The sequence below is a fragment of the Dermochelys coriacea genome, chromosome 3, assembly GCF_009764565.3.
Source record: "Dermochelys coriacea isolate rDerCor1 chromosome 3, rDerCor1.pri.v4, whole genome shotgun sequence".
Taxonomy (NCBI): domain Eukaryota; kingdom Metazoa; phylum Chordata; order Testudines; family Dermochelyidae; genus Dermochelys; species Dermochelys coriacea.
In genome coordinates, this window is record NC_050070.1 from 46902289 (window position 1) to 46918577 (window position 16289).

Consider the following 16289-nt stretch of genomic DNA (forward strand, 5'->3'; position numbering starts at 1 on the left):
AAACATTTTTCAATCAGCAGGCCCCAATAACTTACACTCAGGAGTCCTAAAAGAGTTGACTGAGGAGATTTCTAAGACCACTGTTAATTTTTAATAAATCATGGAACACTGGGGAAATTCCAGAAGAATGAAAGAGTGTAGTGTTGTGCCACTATTAAAAAAGGGCAAGTGGGATGATGTACGTAGCTATAGGATAGTTGGCCTGACCTCAGTCCTGGGTATAATAATAGACAATGAGATACAGGATTCAATTCATAAAGAATTAATGGATAGGAATATAATTAATGCCAGTCAAATTGTTTTTTTAAAAATAGATATTGAACAAAACTGTTTTCATTCTTTGATATTACAAGTTTGGTTGATAATGGAGAACTGCGTAGATGTAATATACTTAGATTTTTGTAAGGTGTTTGATTCAGTATTGCAGGACAAGCTGATTAAAAATAAGCACTATACAATGTCAGTAGAGTATGTGTTAAATGGACTAAGAAATGACTAACTGACAGAGCTCTAGAAGTAGTTGTCAGTGGGAATCATCATTGCATGAAGGTGTTTCTATTGGGGCTCTGCAGGGATATGTTCTAGACCCAGTGTTGTTCAACATTTTAATTAATGATCTGGGAGTACATATAATATCACCATTGATAACATCTGCAGTTGTCACAAAGATTCGCCAAGTGGTAAATAATGATGAGAACAGCCTTATAGAGTGATCTGGATCACTTGGTAAACAGTCCATTCAAACAAAATGTGAATTTTAAGACCGCCATATGCAAAGTTATACACCTACGAACAAGGAATGCAGGCCATACCTACAGAATGGGGCAATGTATCATGGAATGCAGGCCATACCTACAGAATGGGGCAATGTATCATGGAATGCAGTGATTTTTTAAAAGGATTTCATAGTGAACAAACAACTGAACAGAAGCAATACTGAGGCAAAAAGGGACTATGTATAAACAAAGGCATAGTGAGTAGGAATAGGGTGATTTTATCTTTGTATATGGCATTGATGAGACCAGTACTGGAATACTGCGTACAGTTCTGGTATCCTCATTTTAAAAGTGATGTTGGAAAAACTGGAGAGGGTGCAGCAAAGACCCACATAAATGATTCAAGGGCTTTAGCTAATGCTTACAGTGAGAGACTTAGAGCTCAATCTGTTTAGCCCCCCCAAAAAATCAGAGAGGTGACTTGATTACAGTACCTCCCTGGGGAGAATATACCAGGTACTAAAAGGCTCTTTAATCTAGCAGAGAAAGGAATAACAAGAAACTATAGCCAGACAAATTCAAAGTAGAAATAAAAATACAATTTTTCAACGGTGAGGGTCATTAACAAATTACCAAGGGAAGTGGTGGATTCCCCATTGCTTTTTGTCTTCATACCAAGACTGGATGCCTTTTAGACAGGTATGCTTTAATCAAACACAAGTTATCGGGTTCACTATGGGGTGACTGGATGAAATTTAATAGCCTGTGATATATACAGGAGGTCAGAAAAAAAAATCTAGTGGTCTCTTCTGACCTTAAACTCTGTGAATACCTGTGGATTGAAAAGAAAAGCAGTACTTTTGGCACCTTAGAGACAACTCTATCCTGAGGGTTTTCTCCTGTGAGAAGCTATTTGTTGTTACTAGATTCTGCTACTGTCTTCTTTCTAATTTTCCCCTGTGTAACTCAAAATGTGAGCAAATGTAGTAACAGTGATGAACTGGCTCATTGCAAGCAGCATAACCACTGCAGAATGGTACTTCTCATGGCACCAAACGTAAGGGGTAAACAGGAGAAGAAGGTTGGCTAGGGGGCAGGGAAGGAAGCCAGGCCAGACTATTGAACAGCAGCAATACATGACAGTCTTTCCAGACTTCATACAAACACAATGGCTCTGTATGTACAGTACAGACTGAGAAAAAGCACTTCTGCAAACACCAGTGCTACTGTGTCTGAAATTACAATCCCTTTCTTCCTCCATTTCAAGCTGTCAACAATATTGCTAGTTAGTAGAGCTGCACAAACAACAATTGTTTTTCTTTGCTGGCAGTTCTGAAAAAAAAAAAAAAAACACACCTCTTTTAGGTCAGACCAAAAATGAAATTTTTGGCAAATCAAAAAGTTAAAAAAAAAAAAAAAAAGGCATTTTGACCCCCATTTTTTTTTCCCCCACACACAAAATTGAAACAAATTTTGTTTTTGAAGCTTCCATTTTTACCATTTGAAAATGGTTGTTTAATAAAATTGAAGGAAATTTAGAAACAAAAAGTCATTTTGAAGTGAAACATCTGTATCTTTCATTTTGAACTGTCCTGCTGCTTTCTGTGGATCCCATTGCATCCTGTCAGTTCTGACAGACTTCCTGAGCAGCTTCTGTCAGCCTACTTAACCCCCCATCCTTCTCAGGGCTAACATCTTTGAGGTTTTAGCATCCTCTCTGATCCTAGGTTTAGGTCTGGAATAGAAAACCTTGCCTGATTAGCTGGAACCTGGCTGGTGGTATTCCTCAGTCAATAGCTTCCCCATTGTTTCCTCAAGGACCCTTAAAAAAAAACAGGAGTACTTATGGCACCTTAGAGACTTACCAATTTATTTGAGCATAAGCTTTTGTGGGCTACAGCCCACTTCACCAAATGCATAGAATGGAACATATAGTAAGAAGATCACACACACACACACACACACACACACACACACACACACACACACACAGAGAGAGAACACGAAAAGGTGGAAGTTGCCTTACCAACTCTAAGATGCTAATTCATTAAGATGAATTATCAGCAGGAGAAAAAAAATTTAGTGATAATCAAAATGGCCCATTTCAGACAGTTGACAAGATACTTAACATGGGGAAACAGATTAAATTTGTTTAATGACCCAGTCACTCCCAGTCTCTACTCAAGCTCAAATTAATGGTATCTAGTTTGCAAATTAATTCAAGTTCAGCAGTTTCTCATTGGAGTCTGTTTTCGAAGCTTTTCTGTTGCAAAATTGCAACCTTTAAGTCTGTTACTGAGTGACTAGAGAGATTGAAGTGTTCTCCTACTGGTTTCTGAATGTTATGATTCCTGATGTCAGATTTGTGTCCATTTATTCTGTTGCGTAGAGACTGTCTGGTCTGACCAATGTACATGGTGGAGGGGCATTGCTGGCTCATGATAGCATATATCACATTGATAGATGTGCACGTGAAGGAGCACCTGATATTGTGGCTGATGTGATTAGGTCCTATAATGGTGTCACTTGAATAGGTATGTGGACAGAGTTGGCATCAGGCTTTGTTGCAAGGATAGGTTCCTGGGTTACTGTTTTTATTGTGTGGGGTGTGTGGTTGCTGGTGAGCTGGTTGGGGTGAGTATTTGCTTCAGGTTGGGGGGGCTGTCTGTAAGTGAGGACTGGTCTGTCTCCCAATATCTGTGAGAGTGAGGGATCATCTTTCAAGATAGGTTGTAGATCTTTGTTGCGCTGGAGAGGTTTTGGTTGGGGGCTGAAGGTGACAGCTAGTGGCATTCTGTTGTTTTCTTTGTTGGGCCTGTCCTGTAGTAGGCGAGTTCTGGGTACTCTTCTGGCTCTGTCAATCTGTTTTTTCACTTCAGCAGGTGGGTACTGTAGTTTTAAGAATGCTTGATAGAGATCCTGTAAGTGTGTGTCTCTGTCTGAGGGATTGGAGCAAATGTGGTTGTATCTTTAGAGCTTGGCTGTAGACAATGGATCGTGTGGTCTGTCCTGGATGGAAGCTGGAGACATGTAGGTAAGTACAGCAGTCAGTAAGTTTCCAGTATAGGGTGGTGTTTATGTGACTATCGCTTATTAGCACAGTAGTGTCCTGGAAATGGACCGCTTGTGTGGATTGGTCTAGGCTGAGGTTGATGGTGGGATGGAAATTGTTGAAATCATGGTGGAATTCCTCAAGGGCTTCTTTTCCATGGGTCCAGACAATGAAGATGTCATCAATGTAGCACAAGTAGAGTAGGGGCGTAAGGGGATGAGAGCTAAGGAACCATTGCTCTAAGTCAGCCATAAAAATGTTGGCATATTGTGGGGCCATGCAGGTACCCATAGCAGTGCCGCTGATTTGAAGGTATACATTGTCCCCAAATGTGAAATAGTTATGGGTGAGGACAAAGTCACAAAGTTCAGCCACCAGGTTTGCTGTAACATTATTGGGGATACTGTTCCTGATAGCTTGTAGTCCATCTTTGTGTGGAATGTTGGTTTAGAGGGCTTCTACATCCATAGTGGCCAGGATGTTTTCAGGAAGATCACCGATGGATTGTAGTTTCCTCAGGAAGTCAGTGGTGTCTCGAAGATAGCTGGGAGTATAAGGCCTGAGGAGAGAGTCCACATAGCCAGACAATCCTGCTGTTAGAGTGCCAATGCCTGAGACGATGGGGTGTCCAAGGACCCTGGGTATTCTCTCTGACGGTTCCTTATCTTTTCTATTGTTGGTTTCCCTCTTCCAGCTTCCTTTGATTTAACTCTATGCAGCCAGGCAGGTTAATATCATAAGACAAACTAAGGTGCACATTCTATTTTTGAAAAAAAACAAAACAAAAACCACCAGTATCTCCCTCATTCTCCACAGGAAGAATAGCCTGATTCTATATTCAGAGACTGTATAGCTCAAGGCCTGAGATCTGAGAGGGCATGCACTCAGGGACCAGGTGGGGTCAGAAGTGCAGGTTGCCTGGGAACCATGACAGTGATATACTATAGTATTTGAATATAGCATTGAACAACATATCCAGGTCATAATGTGTATGCAGAAGAGGGTGGAATTAATGTTGTGCATGGAACTGTAACTTAATCATGCCAGCAATTATGTTTCACTTTGCAACCTCAGTATTGTTTTAACATAGGTTACTGAATTGTTAATATTTGTCACATTTCTGTAATGCCTTCCTTTCAAGGCTCAAATTTTTGTACAAATCCTAGAGCCAGATTCTGCCACCCTTCCTCACAATGAGCATACTATCTTACACCTCAGTTGGGATCAATGGGAAATGTACTATTCTACAGTAGTAAGGGTGGCTGAATCTGGCCCTTTATGAATTGAGCCTTGCATACAAAGATAGGCAGGTATTATCCCCATTTCACAGACTTGTAAGCTGAGGCACAGAGTTAAAATGATTTATTGACCTTAACCAATTTACCCTCTGATCTTTGCATGAGTAGTGATGGCCCATATGCTGTTGTTGCTATTACACTTGTGTAAATCAATGCATTTAAAAATCAATAAAACTATCTGTTAGAAAAAAATTGACCCATGCTTTTACCTAAAGTGGGCACCATTTAAAAAAACAAAACCAAAGGAAGTAAGGGGTATATTGTGAAGAATATACAGAATCTGTACTACAGTGAGGAACTTGCACTGTAAGTGTTCTTAGTGGTGTCTTTTGCCCTGTAGCTAGCAAATGCTATATGTTGCATACTTCCCAATTTGGAGGCCATGTGCAAAGAAGTTTAGTGCATCATAGATCATGATGGATCATTGTCATTCTAGGCCAGACCCTGAATAAGTGCAACACCTGGTGTTTGTGAAAATGACCTTGCTTCTGTTGAATTTCAAACACTATATGTAGGTAAAAGCTGCTTGAGCAAGACAACATTGTCACAAGATGTGGGATGGATAAAACCCATTTAATTTCTCTTCTGTAGTTTTCCAATCAGTTCAGTGGCCCAAAAACTGGGCTCAGCTTTCATGTAAATTTGAAAGGCAGATTGTACATTTCTCACATCCTCCAGTTAACCAGCCTAAAATAAAAAAATCACATCCCACTTATTCATTCTTATTTTTGTGATTTTTATGTTTGTTGTAAAGCTTTTTATCTCTGTAAATATTATTTACCAGAAAGGTGCTAACATGGAACAGTGTTTTTAAGGCACCAGAATTGACAGAGATTTGGAGTAGCACCACCTGAGTGGGAGTATCAGGAAACATTATGATCAGTGTGTGTTGGATTTATTCTACCAATGACATCTGAGAAATCCTATTTCCTGGCAGCTAATTGTAGGCCTTTAAAAATGACAAAATTATCCTGCCACACATCCATTGCCATTCCTATGGAGTGAACAAAAGACCTAATTTTCCACTGTACGTGCTTTACAGATCTTCCTGTTCCAGGCACTGAAGTTCAGCCCATAAATATTTTACATTCAAGGATAAGCAATAATACATATTCCAAAGAATGACTGAAAGAATGGCAATGAATGAACATGCTATCAAAAAGGGTCTGGATGAAAGACTGAACCACACAACCTGCAGTGTGTTTTCTAAATGTTCCAAATCTATTATCGTGCTTTAATAGAAAACACTTACCATTCACTAACTTGGCCTTGAACTCTGTCATTTACCTAAAATGCAGTAGGCAAGCCACAGGTCAAAAGAAAATCACTCAGTATTTTCTTGGCTACATGCCATTTTCTAAATGGAGTCAATACATACATTTAGCCAAAAATTTGTCAAAGATAAAGGAGCTTCTGGTATGATAGTCACAATTAATCAATCAACATTTTACCACAAAGCTATGTAAAATACAACAATTTATTCCTATTCTCTCCTTTTTATTTTTATTTTTTAATAGATAGAAATTTGAGTTATTCACCTAGCTGTTGTGGTAACTGACTTTTTATTGGCAATCACAGAACTTCTGAAGATGGGGTTTGCATCCAGCTGTAAGGCAGCATATAAAATAGTAACATCCCATCCTGTCGGGGTTTGAAGGCTATGTAGGGAGGTAAACTGGAGGATTGGGCAGAGGCAAGATGGTGGATTGGGCTGACACATGGCTAATGCTGTCCAGAACAATGCCCAGTAGCAACAGGAAAATTACCTTTGATCTTTTTCTTTGAATGTCTTGCCTTGGGATGCAAGTATATTCTTCTTTTCCTCGTTTTGATTTCTTCCTGACCTGCTGTCATACCAAGGTGGAAAGCAAAGGGTATTTGTGGGAGCCCAGTTGAAAGTCTATAACTGCCTCTCAGGAAGGCCTGATTTAGTGATTCTGGCCTCCATTCCTGGCTCTCTTTCAGAGGCTGCTAAAACTGGGATCACCTGTACTAGTGTCTACACAATCTAAACTGCTAAAAGTAGAATTTTAAATAATCCAGTTTGAAAAGAAGATGATTCCAGATTATCATGCCAAATTTTGGCACAAATGTGTTGTCTAAAGGTGTGCAATGTGTGATTGCCCATGCTATTTCCACCTCAGAACCTTTAGAAACTGAGACCTGTAGAAACAACAAGAAAATGCCTGTGTCCTTGAGAGTCATAAATTCCTACATTCCAAGGCCAGAAGGAACCACTGTGATCATCTAGGTTGAAAAGGAAGCAGTCAGGGTGTAACAGAAGATGCTACTTGCTTTGGCCATAAAAATGACATTACCACCTCAACAAAAGCTTTCTTTTCTTTCCTTAAAATGAACGGGACACCTTTTGCTAATTAGCATCTACCAAATTGGCTGCCATGTTCCTTAAACAGCTTTTTGTCAAAAGAGCACTAGTTTTCTATTCCTGATACTACTTGGTTTCCAGGAAAACTGGAGACTACTGTGTGAATCTCATCATATGTCAATGAAATAAGTATATTCAGAAGACCATCTCTAAGTCTGATGTAAAAGGACAGTCTATATTTTTCCAACATTTCTCATAAAATTAGTCAACAATTCTGATTATTGTCCCTCTCCATGAATTTAAGGGCATGTAAAATGTTGTTTTACATGTATTACCATTAAGATACAATCACTACAAGTAAATTTATAGGGATTTAATTCCTCTCAGAAATACACATGCATCTGATGAAGTGAGCTGTAGCTCACGAAAGCTTATGCTCAAATAAATTTGTTAGTCTCTAAGGTGCCACAAGTACTCCTTTTCTTTTTACTATATATCACTGTCAAACTTCATAAGATTTCATAGCTTACCCATCCAGTTTAAGAATAGTTTAATACCCTTGTAAACCAGTGAATAAGTATAAGTATGATAGCAGTAGGAGGTCTCTTATTTTGAGTAAATTTTTATAAGAGGTACTCAAAGCAAGCTAACAGAAGTCACTCCTCACCACAGAGTCCAACCTAGCACTCTTTACCCTCGAAACCTGGACCATGTATCCTTTTCTTTCTAGCTTCCCAGCAGCCATTCTTATTGCTTCTCCACTGAACATCTGTGCAAGGGTATGGAGTCACAGAAGCCAGATTTTAACTCCTGATTTACTGGGGACATCAAATTGCTCCTGCAGCCTGTCACAGGACATTGCTGGAGGGATTGAACAGCTAATGGTGACTGTAAATATGTGGTGAGATTGCCTCATGGCAAAAATATATTTTGCATCTACTTCTGTGTAGATACACAAACCATGACCTTAAATCATTTTTTTAGCCTACATTTGCAGAAAGGTAAGACATACTTAACTCATTCATTCAAACTCTGTCTTAAGTTAAAGAGCCTGAGCCAAAACCCTGGATTCAAACAGTCCAAGTGTGGGCTGATCAACATCCAGATCCAGAAGAGAATTCCGTGGCTTGAGCCTATCGTTAATTGAAATTGATTCAGTGAGGATTTAAGAGAAAAAGGGGAAGCAAAGGCCAATGTGACTAATTAAAAAGTAAAGAGGAGTAAGATCAATAAGCAGAAAATGCCCATATACCAAAGCTACTCAGTAAGGAAGGGAGATAGTATGATCTCTACAAAGACAGAATGAATTTTAAAGGATAGCTGGAAAAATTAAATAGAATCTTTTAAACAGGCATTACTAATCTATATTTCAAAGCTTTTGTTGGTTTTGATTAATATCCCCTGGGGCGGTGGTTCACAGCCTGTACTCTTTGCATCACTTGTAAGTCACAGAGCTGTCTCTCACAGTGCTGAAAAATCTGTCAGTGTTGCTTTCTGACAATTAAAGTGTAGCCCTGGACTGTTTTAGGGTTTCCAGGAGATTTTTTGGCATATTAAACCCTGAAAATCTACCCTTTCTGTGTACCCCGTGAATCTACTTCATGTCTGTCTTTCTTGGGTATTTATTTGATATCGGTTGAACCATGATTATGTTTGTGGGTAATGCCAAAATTGAAGTAGTTAACAAAAAGAAAAGAAGACTGAACTGCAAAGACAAATAGGCGCTGAGGGCAAAAGAGAGATTTGGTACCAATTAATGTAATTCTTTACACAGAGAGAACACATAAAAGTTACAGATTCAAAATGGGGGACATAATGAAGCCACTTCACCCATTGCATTGAAATGAATGAACTTTTATAACTTTTTCATAGATTCCGAGGCTACAGGCACCATTGTGTTTATAAAAAAAAGAGATGAAAGGTCTAGAAAACATGACCTATGAGGGAAGATTGAAAAAACTGGGTTTGTTTAGTTTGGAAAAGAGAAGACAGAGGACATAACAGTTTTCAAGTACGTAAAAAGTTGTTACAAGGAGGAGGTAGAAAAATGTTCTTCTTAAACTCTGAGGATAGGACAAGAAGCAATGGGCTTAAATTGTAGCAAAAGAGATTTAGGTTGCACGTTAGGAAAAACTTCCTGTCAGGGTGGTTAAGCCCTGGAATAAATTGCCTAGGGAGGTTGTGGAATCCCCATCTTTGGAGATTTTTAAGAACAGGTGAGACAAACACCTGTCAGGGATGGTGTAGATAATACTTAGTCCTGCCATGAGTGCAGGGGACTAGACTAGATGACCTCTCGAGGTCCCTTCCAGTTCTGTAATTCTATGATTGTGATCATCCAGTCTAACCTCCTGTGTCACACAGGCCATAGAATTCCCCCAAGATAACTCCTTGAACTAAATCTCTTTTATGAAAAACATCCATTTATGATTTTAAAATTGCTAGTGATGGAGAATTCACCATGACCCTTCTTGTTCCAGTTGTTCCGATAACCCTCACTGTTAAAAAAAAATACATAAGACCTTATTGCCAGTCTGAATTTATCTAGCTTCAACTTCTAACCCATTGGTTCTTGTACTTTTGCTAGATTAAATAGCCCATTATCAAATATTTGTTTCCTGTGAAGTCACTTACAGACTGATCAAATCAACCATTAGCTTTCTCTTTGTTAAACTAAATAGATTGGACTCACTGAGCATCTCACTATAAGTCATGTTTTCTAATCCTTTAATCATTCTTGTGGATCTTTCCTGAACCCTGGTCAAGTCACACAGAAGAAGAAGAAGACTGTGTCAATGCCTGGAATTATACTCTGATTTCCCATATCTCAATCCAGAGCCTAAACCACAAGACCATTTTTATCTTCCTATAGCCTAGAGAAAAAAAATACAAAAAAAAAAGTTGTACAAAAAGTTTTGGGAATATGCGATTGATGGCAAAGAAGAACCAGTGATCACATTTGGGCCATAATTAACGTGAATTATTGGAGGAAAAATGTTTTAAGTGACTAATATTCTATTGAAGTGTGAATGATGTGGAGCCATTTCTTCATATTACCATAAATTCCTATGGAGCATGACATTTCAAAAGGGTTTCCAAATCAGCTCCCATGTATAAGTATTGTCAGTTCTTGTAAAGGTAACTTTCAGAATTTGTGATTTCCATGGTGTGTGTTGGGTATACATGTTGATGCTATTTATTTATTTATTTATTTATATGTCCATGTAACTAGAAACATTTCTTTCTAGTGGAAGAGATGTTTCAGTGTACTAAAAATTCCTCATGCTGCTGGGAAGGGAATTTAACAGAAGCATGGGAAGAAGAGTTATGTAAGAGTCCTTAATGCAGTCTGTGTATATGGAAGAGTTGCATTCATAGTAGCCACAGAATGAAAGGAGAACATAGATTCATAGATACTAAGGTCAGAAGGGACCATTCTGATCATCTAGTCCGACCTCCTGCACAGCGCAGGCCACAGAATCCCACCCACCCACTCCTATGAAAAACCTCACCCATGTCTGAGCTATTGAAGTCCTTAAATCATGGTTCAAAGACTTCAAGGAGCAGAGAAGCCTCCCTCAAGTCAACCATGCCCCATGCTACAGAGGAAGGCGAAAAACCTCCAGGGCCTCTCCAATCTGCCCTGGAGGAAAATTCCTTCCCGACCCCAAATATGGCAATCAGCTAAACCCTGAGCATATGGGCAAGATTCACCAGGCAGATACCCAGGAAAGAAATTTCTATAGTAAATCAGATCCCATCCATCTAATATCCCATCTCAGGGGATTTGGCCTATTTACCCTGAATATTTAAAGATCAATTACTTACCAAAATCCCATTATCCCATCATACCATCTCCTCCATAAACTTATCGAGTAGAATCTTAAAGCCAGATAGATCTTTTGCCCCCACTGCTTCCCTTGGAAGGTTATTCCAAAACTTCACTCCTCTGATGGTTAAAAACCTTCGTCTGATTTCAAGTCTAAACTTCCTGGTGGCCAGTTTATACCCATTTGTTCTTGTGTCCACATTGGTGCTGAGCTTAAATAATTCCTCTCCCTCTCCTGTATTTATCCCTCTGATATATTTATAGAGAGCAATCATATCTCCCCTCAACCTTCTTTTAGTTAGGCTAAACAAGCCAAGCTCCTTAAGTCTCCTTTCATAAGACAAGTTTTCCATTCCTCGGATCATCCTAGTAGCCCTTCTCTGTACCTGCTCCAGTTTGAATTCATCCTTTTTAAACATGGGAGACCAGAACTGCACACAGTATTCTAGGTGAGGTCTCACCAGTGCCTTGTATAACGGTACTAATACCTCCTTATCCCTACTGGAAATGCCTCTCCTGATGCATCCCAAAACCGCATTAGCTTTTTTCATGGCCATATCACATTGGCAGCTCAGTCATCCTATGATCAACCAATACTCCAAGGTCCTTCTCCTCTTCCGTTACTTCTAATTGATGTGTCCCCAATTTATAACTAAAATTCTTGTTATTAATCCCTAAATGCATAACCTTACACTTCTCACTATTAAATTTCATCCTATTACTATTACTCCAGTTTACAAGGTCATCCAGATCCTCCTGTATAATATCCCAATCCTTCTCCGAATTGGCAATACCTCCCAACTTTGTATCATCTGCAAACTTTATTAGCACACTCCCACTGTTTGTGCCGAGGTCAGTAATAAAAAGATTATATAAGATTGGTCCCAAAACCGATCCCTGAGGAACTCCACTGGTAACCTCCCTCCAATTTGACAGTTTGCCTTTCAGTAGGACCCGTTGCAGTCTCCCCTTTAACCAATTCCTTATCCACCTTTTGATGTTCATATTGATCCCCATCTTCTCCAATTTAACTAATAATTCCCCATGTGGCACGGTATCAAATGCCTTACTGAAATCTAGGTAAATTAGATCCACTGCATTTCCTTTATCTAAAAAAAATCTGTTACCTTTTCAAAAAAGGAGATTAGGTTGGTTTGGCACGATCTACCTTTTGTAAAACCATGTTGTATTTTGTCCCATTTACCATTGACTTCAAAATCCTTAACTAATTTCTCCTTCAAAATTTTTTCCAGGACCTTGCATACTACAGACGTCAAACTAACTGGCCTGTAGTTACCCGGATCACTTTTTTCCTTTCTTAAAAATAGGAACTATATTAGCAATTCTCCAATCATTCGGTACTACTCCTGAGTTTACAGATTCATTAAAAATTCTTGCTAATGGGCTTGCAATTTCAGGTGCCAATTCCTTTAATATTCTTGGATGAAGATTATCTGGGCCCCCCGATTTAGTCCCATTAAGCTGTTTCAGTTTCGCTTCTACCTCTGATATGGTAATATCTACCTCTATATCCTCCTTCCCATTTGTCATGCTACCATTATCCCCAAGATCCTCTTTAGCCTTATTAAAGACTGAGGCAAAGTATTTGTTTAGATATTGGGCCATGCCTAGATTATCTTTAACCTCCACTCCATCCTCAGTGTTAAGCGGCCCCACTTCTTCCTTCTTAGTTTTCTTCTTATTTATATGGCTATAGAACCTTTTACTATTGGTTTTAATTCCCTTTGCAAGGTCCAACTCTACTCGACTTTTAGCCTGGCTCACTTGATCCCTACATGTTCTGACCTCAATTAGGTAGCTTGCCTTGCTGATCCCTCCCATCTTCCACTCCCTGTATGCTTTCTGCTTCTTCTTAATCACCTCTCTAAGATGCTTGCTCATCCAGCTTGGTCTACAACTCCTTCCTATGAATTTTTTCCCCTTTCTTGGGATACAGGCTTCCGATAGCTTCTGCAGCTTTGATTTAAAGTAATCCCAGACCTCCTCTACCTTTAGATCCATAAATTCTTCAGTCCAATCCACTTCCCTAATTTCCTTAATTTTTGAAAGTCAGCCCTTTTGAAATCAAAAACCCTAGTTGCAGATTTATTTTTGTTAATCCTTCCATTTAGTTTGAACTGAATTAGCTCATGAGCACTTGAGCCAAGATTGTCCCCTACAACCATTTCTTCTATGAGGTCCTCGCTACTCACCAGAATTAAATCTAAAATGGCATCCCCTCTAGTCGGTTCAGCAACTACTTGATGAAGGAATCCATCAGCTATCGCATCTAGGAAAATCTGAGCCCTATTATTATTACTAGCACTGGTCCTCCAGTCTGTATCTGGGAAGTTAAAGTCTCCCATGATCACGCAGTTTCCATTAGTATTTACTGTATTAAAGACATTAAAAAGGGCTCTATCCATATCCAAATTAGATCCCGGAGGTCTATAGCACACCCCAAGCACTATCGTAGGAGAGGTTTTACTAGTTTTCTTCCCCAATGTAATTTTTGCCCAGACAGACTGTCTTATCCATTGCATCGCTTCTTATTTCTTTACATTCTACCTCATCATTGATATAAAATGCTACTCCACCCCCTTTACCTTTGTTTTTGTCTTTCCTAAACAGCACATACCCTTCAATACCTGTAGTCCAGTCATGACTACTATTCCACCATGTTTCTGTTATCCCTATGATATCTGGTTTCACTTCCTGCACCAGTAGCTCTAGTTCCTCCGTTTTGTTACCTAGACTCCTCGCATTGGTGTACAAACATCTTAATTTTTGCTGTTTGGCCTCGCTCACATTTTGTACCCTATTAGGCACAGTCATTCTACATCCAGTATAACCTATTAGACTAGTATCCACACCGCCCTCACTCCTTATATACATTCTCCTACCCACGGCTGTGTCCATTCTTACTTCATCTTCTTCCCTCTCAATGCTAAAATCTGGCGTGGAGATTTTCTGGACATCTCCCAACCATCTCCACCAAATTCCTAGTTTAAAGCTCTGTTAATTAGTTGTGCCAGCTTCCATCCTAGAAGTCTATTTCCTTCCCTACTGAGATGAAGTCCATCCCGAGAGAACTGACCTCTGTCCGTGAATGCCTCCCAGTGGCCATACATCCCAAAGCCCTCCTTATAGGACCACTGCCTAAGCCATCTGTTGACAGTCATAATCTTGTCACACCTTTGTTGCCCTTCTCTAGGAAGAGGAAGGATCCTGCTAAAGATCACCTGAGCCTCAATTTCCTTAAGCATCTTCCCCAGCCTAGCATAGTCTCCCTTAATACTTTCCAGCGAGCATCTAGCCGTATCATTTGTTCCCACATGAAGGATAATTAGGGGATTCTTTCCCGCTCCCTTTAGGATCCTTTTCAACCTCAGGTCTACATCCCGTATCTTAGCACCCAGAAGACAGCACACCCTTCTATTCTCTGGATCAGCTCTAGTTACAGGCCTGTCTATTCTTCTCAATAAAGAGTCCCCTATCACATAGACCTGCCTTTTCCTGGTAACAGTGCTATTCTCCAGTGTCTCCCCTGTTCTCTCTGGCTGCAAGTTCTTTCCATTCCTATTTTCCCTTACAATCTTCTTCAACCCATCCTGTATCCTCCTGGGGCTCATATTTGGTGTAGTCTCCTTTGACTCTTCCCCTTTTCCTATAGGGCTAGCCTCTCTTCTCTTCTTCCTTACCCTTCCACCTTCAGCGACTACCTGCTGAGCCCCTTCTTCATTTTCCAACTCTGCAAACCTGTTCCTAAGCTCTATTTCTCCTTCACTAGCCCGTCTTTTTCTCTGCCTGGTTCTTTGAGTCACATGTTTCCACTGACCACTTTCCTCATCCAGTCTCTCCTCAAAATTCCCCAGCTCTGGTTCCATCTGTGAGTCTGAGCTTTTCCCTTCCGATACCTCATATCTTTGCTCCATCATCTGCTCAAACCCCTTCCTAAACTCAACCAGACTTTCCACCTGCATCTCCAAACCTCAGATCTTTTCCTCCATCAGCTCTATCAGACAGCATTTCATGCAGAAAAAACTCTTACCGGTTCCCCCCTCCAGGATCATGTACATACCACAGCTTCTACATCCAGTCATCCTCAATGTGTCTTTCACTGCAGGAGTCACTCCCACAGCTGCCTCTGTATCTGTCATCTCCTTCCCACCTAAATCCTGTTAATCTGGGAAACACAAGCCACACCAAAAAGACCACCCCCCCAGCAAAAGCAAACCCCAAACAAGCACCACAATCCAAACTCCCCTGCTTAGAGCTCTGTTTGCTAGCTCCTGTGCCACTGCAGCTGTCTGTGCCACTGTCTGACTGGCTGGCTACCTTTATAGGGCCCCTAGTCAGAAGCCCCACCCCTAGGCAGGGCTCAGCTGCTCTCTCAGCACAAAGCCCCACCCCCTAATCAGGCTCAGTTGCTCTCCCAGCACAAAACCCCTACACACACACACACAAATACAAATACTAAAAATACAAAACCAAGTACAACTACTAGATGATATTGCTGCAATTGTCTTTCCCCTACTGAGCATTGTTTTCTCAACAAAGAACCGGAGGATTGTAGTTTCACAATTATTCCAACCTCTGAGTCCCTGAAAATAGGATCAGAAAATTGGATCAGAAAATCACTAAAATGTTCATGCTTTTACAGACTCATGGCAGCCCATTGCAGAGACAACCCCTGTCCTTGAAGCAATTGATATTTACACTTTAAACAATCTTATCTGGAGTCTTGATGACTTAAGCTATTTCTGAGTTACAGTGTAGGTTTCATTGGCAAATTAGCTCATTAAGGAAATGCTCCTATATTTGTCCTCGTTTTGCAAATGAATAGAGAGAGTCAGGACTAGAACATAAAGCAGCAAATTTCCTGAATATTCACTCAAACTTAAAATGAATTCACCTTGGCCATGCTCTAGCACTTTCTGTGTTCACATTTGGTAAACATTCATAACGTCAAGACTTATTTGCCCAGATAACTGGTCACTGTGAGTGATTTTTTGAGCGGCACATTAGTGTGTCTGTATCAAATTAATTTTACATGGGTTTGGGATAC

General features: G+C 40.0%; 1 long non-coding RNA gene across 1 annotated transcript; it reads right to left on the bottom strand.

Annotated features, from left to right (window-relative positions):
• Window positions 1-2705: 2705 nt before the first annotated feature.
• Window positions 2706-15951, bottom strand: LOC122459647. The gene is made up of 3 exons (XR_006280469.1): window positions 15941-15951; window positions 10085-10091; window positions 2706-2839 (listed from the first exon to the last, which is right to left on the bottom strand). It is a non-coding gene; the product is annotated as an uncharacterized LOC122459647 (long non-coding RNA).
• Between the last annotated feature and the right edge of the window lie 338 nt (window positions 15952-16289).